The sequence below is a fragment of the Coptis chinensis genome, chromosome 7 (genome assembly GCF_015680905.1).
Source record: "Coptis chinensis isolate HL-2020 chromosome 7, ASM1568090v1, whole genome shotgun sequence".
In the NCBI taxonomy this organism is placed as follows: Eukaryota; Viridiplantae; Streptophyta; class Magnoliopsida; order Ranunculales; family Ranunculaceae; genus Coptis; species Coptis chinensis.
Genome location: NC_141462.1, coordinates 47,697,779 through 47,710,411, shown reverse-complemented (window position 1 = coordinate 47,710,411; position 12,633 = coordinate 47,697,779). Strand labels below are relative to the sequence as shown.

Genomic DNA, 12,633 nt, shown 5'->3' with positions numbered 1-12,633 from the left:
TATCTTCTTTCAATTTTACAATGTTTAGTATTTGATGTATGGTTATGGTTGTTGTAAGAACCTAAAATCTAAACAAACTTATAATGATAAGAACATTAAGATTACAACCTCAAACTTACTCTTCACTCTTTTTTTTCACTCCTCTCCTTCTTCCTGTGCGGCCTCCTCCTTTTCTCTCCCTATCCTCTTCTTTTTATACCCCTTCCCTTCGTTTCTAGACCGTCCATCTGTCCTCTCATCTGGTGGCTCCCCTCTTTGTCATACTTAGGCCACATCTGCAACCTAGGGTTCCATGGCTATGTTCTCCTGCTCCCCAGGTTATCTTATTAAGCAGCCTTCCACTCTTTGTCCTGCTGACTTGGTCTCCATCCCCATGTGGGGTCACTCCAAGCTAGTCCGTCCGTCTCTCCCTCCATCCCTCGATTCATCTTCTAACCGTACACGGTCCCTATCCGCTGATTAGGGTTCCACGGACATTATTCCATACTCCCGACGTCCCTTATTATGCTGCCCCCACTTCCTTTTCCACTGACCCAGTCTACTATTCATTATTAGGCTACTACAAATGCCCCTTCTCGACACCACGACCATTTAATTGGTCCAGGGTCGAGAATTCCCACCACCTCGTTTCTCTAACCGAGGTCAGTTCTTCTCGAGACGTGTGTGATAGGATGGGAAATCATCTCGCGTGTTTTTTGCAACCCCTCGTTTCTCGAACCTCCACGTGTCAACCTTTGACTGGAGCTCCAGCCGACCCTTCGATTTTCTCACCCCTTGGAATTCACCCTTTTACCCTCAGTCTATTTAAACTTCGCTCCTTCTCCTTCCTCCCTCACTTTATTCTCAGTTTCTCCCTCTTTCTTTGCTTTCCTTCCCATTTTACCTTATTTTCACGATTTTTCTCCGGTTCACTTCCACCTCCACAGTGATCCCTTCCGTTGTGATCTTTTTGGTGGCCATTTCCTCGTTCGGGTTCTTCCTCCAGGCTTGTCATCTCATTCTTCCCTTTGCTCGGTAAGTTTCCTAGGCTTTATCCTCTTTAAGTTGTATTGTACTTGAGTTACGTCTGCATCTAGAGTTTGTTCATCTCCCTTTCCGATGTCGGACCTTGGTTTTGGCGCCTCCTCCTCTCCCCGTTCTATTGAGGTAGTGTCTCCCCCCTTCTTCCTCCTGCTGCGGCCCCCTCCACCTCGGGCCGCCAGGGAACTCTACTACCACCCCCATCCCGGTTTCGTAGACCTAATTTGAATGCAATTAGGGCTACCTATGGGATCCCAGCCAACATAGAATTGGAGCACGTGCCCTCCGTCACCTACTACCCTCACTTGGTTCCTCGCCGCCCAAGGTATCTTGTTGTTACTGTAGGCCAAATTGTCACCAATCTGCGGCTTCCACTCACCCTCCTTGATGTCGAGGTGTGTAACCATTTCAACATCCCCCCCTGCCAAGGCATCAGAAATTTTTGGAGGATTATGTATGCTGCGAATTCATATAACAAAACCGGCGAACCCAAGATAACTAGCCGTGATATTTTTTATCAATACTACATCAAGAAAAGTACCAAAGATGTAGGTGTCGGGTACCAGTCCTTCTATGTACGTCCTTCGAAGCAATCATTCGTCCTCCGTGTCACTATCTTTGACAAGGTGTGGCATCACTACCCGCTATATGTATCGGGCAACTTTCTATCTGCGGACCTTCCTTCTGACTTAATATTAAATCATCTCACCTTCATCACTGATGGTGAGTATCCTAGATCTTTCCCCTTTTCCTGTTGCGCTTTTCAAGTTATCCACTAGTCCACAACTTCTCTTATTTGCAGGTTGGCGGCCAGACTTAAAATCCCAAATTTACGCCGGGATCTCTTGCCCTATCATTCAAAGACTTCGCGACCTTGGTTCTGCTCAGGCAGATCAACTGGGTATACATCCCACTACCGCGACTCCCTTATTGCCCATCCCCAATCTGCAACATATCAGTGGTCTATCTGCACCTTTCTACCGTCCTCCCCCTCCCAAGGAGCGCAAGCCCCGAGCATCCCCTCCTCACAAGCATAGGCATCGCCCCCATACTTCACGCCGCCAGCCTTTCCAACCTTCCCCTCACTCCCCCGCCTCCCTTGATTCTCCAGATTTTCCCCACTCCTCTGTCCCAGAACACGTCCCATCATACCGCTCTATCTCCACCTGGGCGACCAATATATTTCTCCACACTCACCTTCTGCGGACATGGATGTTCATAAATAGAAGTTGTTCGATAGTGACTCTGATGAAGATGTGGTGATGGAAGCTCCTTCCAGCGAGGTGCAAACTTTTGTTGACCAGCCTCCCTCCAAGAGGCAGCGGACCACTGCATCTGAAGAACCTACCCATACCACTCAGCGGGCCTCCGCCTCCATGGAACAAGACCCTACCTCTTCACCCCTTCACCCTACCGTCTCCTCCCCCCGCACATGCCGGTCTGGCAAAGAACCCGTCCCGCCGACTGTCCCGGCATCTGATCTTATCACCGCAGAGGACTTCTGTCCGATTTTCAAGGTGCGCAACCGTAAGGTGAATACGACGGACTCCACTCTGGACAATGCTGCCGTAACCTCCTCCTTGTTCTATAACACTCACTTGCCCAAAGACATAGCTTATGCGGACGGGGGTTCATTTGACCAGCACGTACCTTATTGTATACCAACTGGGAAAGGGTACAACTCTCTCTCTCTCTCTCTCTCTCTCTCTCTCTCTCTCTCTCTCTCTCTCTCTTTTATATATATATATCTATCTTCTTCTTTGATCCCAGGTGAGCCTGGATATCTCCTTTATGATCCGCGGCCTGTTCAGCACCAAGACTAAGGTGACAGCCTTAGAGCAAGAACGTAACGGCCCAACTGGCTTGAGAGCTGCCTATGCCAGACTTCAATCAAATCTAGCAGCTGCCAATTTGGCCAAACTCAAGGCACAGGATGAACTCATATCTACGGAGTCATCTCACCAATGATACATGGATACAGTCAACGAGCGCCTGAGCCATCAAAGAGAAACGCTCCTCCAACAACACCAGATCGATTTGGACGCCCTCACTCTACAACATCAGAGGACCGTGGATGCCCTCAGTCAGACCCATAAAGATGATACCGCCAAGCTGATGGAGCAGCACCAATCGGACATGACGGTTCTTCGCGACCGCTTCAAGGCCCTGGCTGACAAGAGGGTGGACAGGAAGATCCAGGAAGAACTTGAGTGGCTCACACAGGAAGCCCGCCTTCTCCCCAAAAGACTTGCCATCCCGGGGATCAAATCCCCGGAGCTCGCCGGGGAAGGAGTCTCGGCCCCTGATGTCACTCCCGAGAACCTTGTGATGGGCGAAGACACCTCCCCCGCAACAGCCACTGAGGAGACCCCCGCTGCCACTGCTGAAGGAACTACCGAGGAGATGATTGTTGAGGAGTCCACCTAGGGAATGCCCTAGATCTCTTTTGTATTAAAACCTTGTTACTAACTCGCAATTTGATTCACCCCATGTTTAGCGATTTTGATGTTTGATTACTCTTACCATGCATGTTGTCTTTTATCTTCGAGCTCTATATACTTGTTTGACTTGCAAAGTCTACTCACATGTAATTCTCCACATCTCTGGTCAGTCCTTTGCCCTTTCCTTAGCGCATTCCTAAAATTTTCACCCCCGAATCTTTCCTCCTCTCATTAGGGCACTCTGCTGACTCTACTGAGTTGTGCGACGTACCCAGTCAGGTGGCACAGTAAGACGTAGGCCAATTTCTTTGCCCTATGTATCTCTTGCATCTCTGATCTGCAGAGGGCTCATCCCGCTCCACAGGCTCGATCACACCATGACCTCTTGGAACAACTCATCTTGTTCCAGGCCCCCTCCAGCTCTAGTGTCAGCGAAGGGCTTTTCCCCTCCACAGTTTCTCCCTCTGGTAAGCGTAGAAGCCCGATGGGGTCCTTCTTATTGCCCCATGTGTCTCGTGCATCTCTGATCCATGGAGGACTCACCCCACTCCGCGGGCTCAATCAGGCCATGAAGCCTACTAGAATGACTCCTATCGCTCTAGGCTCACTCCAACTCTAGAGTCATCGAAAGGCTCATCCCCTCCGTTGACTCTCCCTCGGATAGGCGTGGACACCTGGTGGGTTCACTCTCCTTGCCCCATTTGTCTCTTGCATCCCTGATCCGCGCAGGGCTCACCCCACTCCACGGGCTCGTCCAGGCCATGAAGCCTGCTGGAACAACTTATTTTGTTCCAGGCTCCCTCTAGCTCTAGTGTCAGCGAAGGGATCATCCCCTCCGCTGATTCTCCCTCGGATATGCGTAGAAGCCTGATGGGGTCACTCCTCTGCCCCATGTGTCCATTGCATCTCTAACCCACGGAGGGCTTACCACACTCCACGGGCTCTATCAGGTTATGAAGCCTGCTAGAACAACTTATCATGTTCCAGGCTCCCTCCCACTCTGGTGCCAGCGAAGGGTTCATCCCCTTCGCGGCTTCTCCCTCTGATGGACATAGAAGCCCAATGTGGTCACTCTCCTTACCCTAGGTGTCTCTTGCATCCCTAATTCATGGAGGGCTCACCCCGCTCCACGAGCTCGGTCAGGCCATGAAACCTGCTAGACCAACTCATCTTGTTCCAGGCTCCCTCCAACTCTAGTGTTAGTAAAGGGCTCATCCCCTTCGCTGCTTCTCCCTTTCATGGGCATGGAAGCCCGATGGGGCCACTTTCCTTGCCCCATTTGTCTCTTGCCTCTCTGATCCGTGGCTCGATCAGGCCATGAAGCCTGCTAGAACATCTCATCTTGCTCCAGGCTCCCCCCAGCTCTAATGTCAGCGAATGGCTCGTCCCCTCCGCTGCTTCTCCCTCTGATGGGCATTGAAGCCCGACGGGGTCACTCTCCTTGCCCCATGTGCTTCTCATATCTCTTGTTCGTGATTCCCATTCTCATTAAGACACCATACATAGTAATCAAATTTACTTTCACAAAAGTGCTGTGGTTTTATATATTTATAAACAGCTCTAGTCCTCTGCTCTGGACTTTCCTTACATTGCTTTGTAACCTCGTTACATTCAATTGTAAAATCTTCTCAACATTCTTACATTCCAAGGCTTCTCTATCAGTTTGTCCCCCATATATTGTACATAACTTATAAGTTCCAGATCCTCCCACCTCCACCACGGTGTACGGCCCTTCCCAATTTGGGCCCAGCTTCCCATCCCTTTCCCTCTTTGTGCTTGGAGTAACCTGGCGGAGCACCAATTCTCCTATCTTGAACTGACGCGGCTTGACCCGCTTGTTGTACTGTCTCTGCAGTCGCCTGTGGTACTCTTCTAACCGGATGCGAGCTGAGTCTCTTTTCTCTTCTGCCAAATTCAAATCCTCTGCCAGGATGCGCCAATTCGATCCATCTTCCACGGCCCTGGCTCTCATTGTAGCTACCACCATCTCTGAAGGAATTACAGCCTCGACGCCATATGCTAAGGCGAATGGGGTCTCCTTGGTGGTTGTCCGAGGTGTGGTTCAATAAGCCCAGAGAACATGGTTCAACTCGTCCACCCACGCGCCCTTCTTGTCTTCCAACTTCCTTTTCAGGTTGTTCATTATTATTTTGTTGGAAGACGCCGCTTGTCCGTTGCCCTTGGGGTTGTATGGGGCAGAGAACCCTTGTTTCACCTTGTATGACTGAAGAAATTTAGTCACCTTCGCTCCCGTGAACTGTGTCCCATTGTCCGCAATGATGGTATGTGGCAGCCCAAACCGCCATATGATGTTCTCCCATAGAAATTTAATCACCTGCGTCTCCTTCACCTGTTGCAAAGGTACGACTTCTATCCATTTGGTGAAATAGTCCGTGGCTGCCAACATATATCTCCTTTTGCCGCTCGCCATGGGCAACGGTCCTACGATATCCCTCGCTCACATAGCGAAAGGCCACGGACTTGAGATATTATGTAGAGGTTCCGCAGGAGCAAATATCAGCTGCAAAAATCTCTAGCACTTGTCACACTTTTTAGCGAATTCTACTACATTTCTTTTCATGTGGGGCTAGAAATAGCCCTGCGTTAATAACCGGTGTACCGTAGTTCTCCCAGCGGAATGACTCCCACAGTCCCCTTCGTGCAATTCTATGAGCACCTCCAAGGCTAACCGCGGTCCTAGACATTTCAACAGTGGCCCATTGAAGTTCTTTCGATACAGTTCACCTTCCAACAAAACATATCGCTGAGCAGTCTGTTCCAACCTTCTTCTTTCTTTCTTATCGGTCACCTCCTTTCCTTTTAAGAACTGTTTTATAGGATCCATCCACTCTCCTTCTTCTTCTGCAATCTGACACACCTCTGTCACCTCCTCCGTGCTTGGCTTATCCAGTCTTCCTACCCGAATTGTTCTTTCCTCTGACCCAGGTATGGCTGCAGCCACATATGCCAGGGCGTCCGCATGCCTATTCTCTCCACGACCCAAGTGTACAAATCAATTCTTCGCAAACTTGCTGGACCTTTCGTGCACCACCTTCAAATACTTAGCCATTCGCAGACACCTAGCAGCGAACCCTCCATTAGCCTGACACACCACTAGATTCGAGTCAGAATACACAGTCAGTTCCTTTACTCCTAAATCCTAGACCATTCTCTATCTTGCTATCATTGTCTCATACTTTGCTTCGTTACTGGATGTCACAAACCCTAATTTCATGGTCTGTTCTATTATGTTATTATCAAGCATAACCAACACAACTCCTATGCCGCTACATGCGTCAGTGGCAGATCCATCCGCGAATACTCTCCACCCATTCTTCTTATCCCAAGGATCTAGTAAGTTGGGATCCCCATCCTTCTCCGGTTCTATGAACATCTCTTCTCCCCAAGTGGGATCCTCTACGGGGAACTCAGCTAGAAACTCTGCTACCGCCTGCGCCTTCTCCACTGTCCTTATCTGGTATTGTATCTCGTATGCACTAAGCATCACTGCCCACTTCAACATTCTCCCTGACTTCTCAGTCCTTAATGCTTGTTTGAGAGGCAAGTTTGTCACCACCACCACCGAGTGTGACTCGAAGTAGGGCTTCACCTTTAAGGCCGAAAAGATTAACGCAAGGGCATACCTCTCAATTCTACTATATCGCGCCTCCGTGTCCAGCAATGTTTTGCTTTGAAAATACACCGGCTTCTCCACTCTGTCGACTAGACGGACAAGAACTGAACTAACTGCATACTCGGTAGCCCCCAAATACAAGTACAACTTTTCCCCCTATTCTGGCCGAGACAACAGAGGAGCCTTGTCCAAGTAACCCTTCAACTCTTGAAACGTCTCCTCGCATTCCGTGGTCCATGAGAAATCAGGGGTGCTTCTCAACAACCGATACAGCGGTCTACATTTATCAGACGATTTGAAAATGAACCTATTCAAAGCCGCTACCCTGCCCGCAAACCGCTGCACTTCCTTGATATTCTGCGGTGAAGGAATCTCTATCAAGGCTCTTATCTGTTCGGGGGTTAGCCTCTATTCCCCGATGAGTAACGATGTAGCCCAAGAATTTTCCTGTGGTCACTCCGAATGTGCATTTCTCCGGATTCAACTTCAAATTATACTTCCATAGTATCCCGAATGTCTCCTTTAAGCCTTCTAAATGCTCCTCCTCAGACATGCTTTTTTCCACCATGTCATCTATGTATATTTCAATCCCTTCCGAATCTTGCTCTCGAACATTTTCTCTCCCAACCGTTGAAAAGTGGCTCTGGCATTCTTCAGCCCAAATGGCATCCTTGTATAGCAGTACGTGCCGCCTTCTACCACAAATGTTGTCTTCTCCTGATTCAGTCCCTACATCGCGACCTGGTTATACCCCATAGATGCATCCATGAATGAGAATATTTTGTAGCCTGCCGTCCTATCCACCAACTCATCTACCCGCGGCATGGGATAGCTATCCTTCGGACACGCTGCATTCACATCTGTAAAATTGATGCACATACGAACTTTGCCATTCTTTTTCGGTATCGCGACCACATTGGATAGCCAATTGGTGAATCCCGTCTCTCGTATTATTCCAGCCCCTTTTAACCGCGCCACCTCTTCGTAAATGCCCTCTACATATTTTGGTCTAATGCTCCGCATCCTTTGCCTTACTGGCTTGGCATCTTCCTTCATGTGTAACCGATGACATGCGAACTCTGGGTCTAATCCCGTAACATCCTCAATTGTCCACGCAAACACATCTCTATTTTCTAACAAAATTGTATTAACTTACTTTTCCATTCCTCCGACAAACTGGACCCTACCGATGTGAACTTCTCCTCCCCCCCCCCCCCTCTCCTATATTTACTACTTCAATCTCATCTAGCGTCTTCGGCCCCACCATTGACTCCTCTTCCATTTCCCCAGTGGTACACTGTAATTGCTATGTTTGCCTCTTCCTGGGGTTTGAGTTCTCCTCTTCTAGTCCGCGGATTAACCGTTTCACTGTACCCCGATGGCTATTCTTGGATGTCACCTGATCTCCGCGAACTTCATACATGCCTGTCGTGGTAGGAAACTGTATCACTTGGTAGTATGTAGACAGAACAACCTTCATCTCATGAATCTACCGTCTCCCTAAAATCGCGTTGTACTGAGAAGAGGAATCTACCACCATAAACCGCGCGATAACCGTCACTGGTCCCGTAGCTACCGGCAACAAGAGTTCTCCCATAAGCTCCATCATACTCCTATTGAACCCATACAAATTGGTTCGCGGAGGTCTCAATTGTCTAGGATCAATCCCCATATATTTCTTCCAAAGCTCCTTTAAACAGCAAATCCACTGCACTACCACAATCGATCAAAGACCATCTTCACCATATAATTGCCCATTGCTACTATGATGACCAACGCGTCTTCATGGGGGGAATCCACTACCCGAAGATCCGCATTGCTAAAAACAATCCTGTCTCTGTCTTCCGCTGACACTACCCTAGGTCGCGGCCTTTCTGACCCATCATTGATTTGTTGGATGCTTGCGGTCCTCCTCACTCTGTCTCTATGGGCATTATGACTTAGTACCTCTCCACTGAAAATCACATTAATAGTTCCTAGTATACGATCCTGACGCGGCCCCCGTTCCTCATTCTGCGCTCCCCTTACAAACTCTCTCATCCTCCCTTTTTCCACCAAACGTTGAACCATCCACTTTAGTACATAACAGTCGTCGGTCTCATGATTACGTATCTGGTGATAGCCGCATAAAGGTTTATCAGGTAATTCTCCTGGGGTGTTTCACGACCCTTCATATCTCTGCAGGTTCTTGATCAACGATAATATTTCACTCAGGGGTCTATTCAATGGCGTCACTTCTATCTCGTGGTATAACTTCATTTCTCTGTTTTCTCTTCGAATCCCCTCCCGGCTTCTCTCTATCCTTGGTGGGTATCCGGTACCCCGCCTTCCTTTTCGGTTACGCATGCCTTTCGGTGTTCCCTGTCTTTCTCCAACAATAACACTACTTTCCCTGACCTCTTAGATTTCTTCTGCATATTGTCCTCATATCTGATATATTTTTCCACTCGTGGATATAGTTCATGCAAGAAGATAATTAGATTAATTTAATTTTCAGAGTGGCAATGAGGACAATATGTCAGAATATATCGACTCTGAAAATTAAATTAATTTTAAACCGATATAAAGATATATATCGGCGATATATTCTGACATATTTGATATATATCGTTTGACTTGGTTGGACAGTTTGACTTTTGACCGATTTTGTTGACTGTTGACCGATATATCGTTATATATCGATATATCCTAATTTTTTTATTTTTTTGAATATTATCACCAAAATGGGCAAAAACGATATATCGATCTGATTTTTCGATTTTTCTGATATATATCAGTTTTGGGAGGGTCCAAAATATCTTCAAATCCCGAAACTTTCGGCCCTTGCTTGAAACACATTTTAGGACACTTAGCTTATATTTTTTTATATTTGAGTTAGCTTATATCTTTATATTGGGTGATCTTGGACATACCCAACAAAACACTCCATTAACTGACTTTAAAAAAAAAAAAAAAAAAGACCACATTTAGCTTCCTAAATTACCCTTCTTTTTTATTAGACGTACCCAAGATATTTATTGACTAAAATAAATCATTTACTCTACGTGATTCTGAAAAAAAAAAAAAAAAAATACCGCGTTTTTTTTCCCCTTCTTCTTCTCCAATAACCTCTTGTTCTTTTATCTCATCAATAAACATGCAAACACCCACTTTTGATTTGAATCAATCATACCAAAGTAATGAGGATGAAGAAAAAAAATTCAAAATCAAATTTTGACGAATGAGAAAACGCAGAAGACTATTATACTTTGGATTACTACAATGAACAGATACAAACACCAAACAAAAATGTGAGTTTGTTTGCAATATTAAATAAAGTGCTATTTTTTTTAGGTGCATACTGAGTATAAGAAACGTAAACCATTTTTTTTTTTTTATAAAATTTTACTTTGAACAGTCTCATCCTGTTAGTAGTGCATCTCCAAATGAATTGTCTTTGCTTCAACTGAATTATGAGTAAGAAAATGAAGAGCAAGAAAGCCCGACATAAAACTCTAATTTTGTTTGTCCGGATACGACTGACGCATTTACAACTGCAACAGTAAGAATTTGAAGACACTTTTATAAATTTAGTATATCGTTTTTCCGAACGGTGATGTAATACAATCTATAACAAAATGATTACAGGTATTTGAAAATCGAAAAGACCTTGTTGATTGGTGTAGAGAGGTAGGGAGAGAAATTGGTTTTGTGGTTATTATTGCAAAGTCGGATAGCGTTGAAAGTGGCCGAAGACCTAGGGTGCTTTTAACTTGTGAGAGAGGTGGTGTTTTTAAACCTCAAAAACCAAAGAAGATAGATCAATACAAACTATCCATGAAACTCCTTCGATAGACAGGAACGAAAAAGTGCAAGTGTTCATTTAAGTTGAAGGGTTATCAGCGTAATCAAGGGGGATGGAAAGTGGTAATAGTTTGCGGAACTCATAATCACCGTCTTGCAGAAAATCTTACAGGCCATTCTTTTGTGGGAAGGCTAACACGAGATGAAGAAATGATTGTGATCGAGATGTCTGAGGCTGACGTTAAACCAAGAGAAATTTTGAATACTTTGAAAAGGAAAGACGGTCTAGAGAATTTGTCAACCCTAAGTACCATCTACAATTTCGAGCGAAACATCGTCTTACAAAATTGCAAGGGAGATCACAGATGCAACAATTATTGAAGATGTTGGACGATCGCGATTACTATGAGTCTCATAGAGAGAACCTGATTACAGGAGAATGCAAGGATCTTTTTTTTGCTTATTCGAGATCAATTAAGTTGGCCAAGTGTTTTCCAGAAGTATTGATTATTGATTGTACCTACAAGACTAATCTTTACAATCTGCCATTGCTAAAAATTGTTGGGTTTACGTCTACAATGAAGACGTTTGCTATTGCTTTTGCATATTTAGATTCAAAGAAGGAAGATAACTTTGTTTGGGCTTTGGAAATGTTATACAGTGTTTTGAAAGGCAAGGCATCTAGTGTGAAAGTTATTATGACTGACAGAGACTTAGCATTGATGAATGATGTGGCGCGTGTATTTCCTATGGCTAAACACCTCCTTTGTCGTTGGCACATTCAGACTAATGTGATTACTAACTGTAAAAAATCTTTTGAAGAAAACAATGAGTTTCAGAAGTTCTACGAATGGTTTGTGATTTATTCAGTTCACCTACTGAAGATGTCTATAATGAAAATTTGGTTGTGTTTAGAAATGAATATGCACATATGACACGTGTGGTACAGTACGTCAAAGAGTTGTTAAACAAGTACAAGGAACAGTTTGTGGCGGCTTGGGTTGATTTAGTGATGCACTTCGGCACTCACACTAGCAATAGAGTAGAATCCCAACATTCATCTTTGAAGAGAAATTTGAGGAGTTCGCGCGGCAATTTGTAACAAAATTGGGATGTGATTGATAACCTCCTTGAAAATCAGCTCAATGGTATACAAGCTTTATTTAATATTAGTCGCAACATTATGTGTCATTATAGTCGAGACAAGGCATACAGTGAGATTAGAGGATTTATCTCTAGGGAGGCGATTGATATGTTGTCGAAAGAACTTGTACGTTCAAACAAAGTGGGCATTTATGAAAAAGAATGTGGGTGTGTTTTGAGGCGTACTTGTGGTCTTCCATGTGCTCATGAATTGGTACATATGGTAAAACTTGGTGATGGTTACATACCCTTGAGGTCCATTGATCATCGTTGGTGGCAACTTGATTTTGAGCCAATGGAACTTCCAAGAGGGTCACTGGAGATTTCACCTGAGGTGGAAGGAATTAAGAAGAAGTTCAACTGCTTACCATAACACCAAAAATTAATGTTGATGAAGAAATGTTTAGAGCTTGCTGATCCAAAGACTACACATATGCAAGAGCCTCAAGAAAAACTCAATGTCAAAGGTAGGCCATCAATTTCAAAGAAACATGTGAAAGTATCAATTCAAGATCAGAATGACACAAGAAGAGAACCATCTGCTTTTGAGTATGCACAGACGCAAGAGGAGAAAAAAACAAGTGAACAAGTTCCGAAGAAGAGAGGCACCAA

At 45.4% G+C, this 12,633-nt stretch overlaps 1 pseudogene; it reads left to right on the top strand.

Annotated features, from left to right (window-relative positions):
* The first annotated feature begins 9,320 nt into the window (after nt 1-9,320).
* LOC147487746 (PKS-NRPS hybrid synthetase cheA-like) lies at nt 9,321-12,394 on the top strand (annotated as a pseudogene).
* The last annotated feature ends 239 nt before the right edge of the window (nt 12,395-12,633 follow it).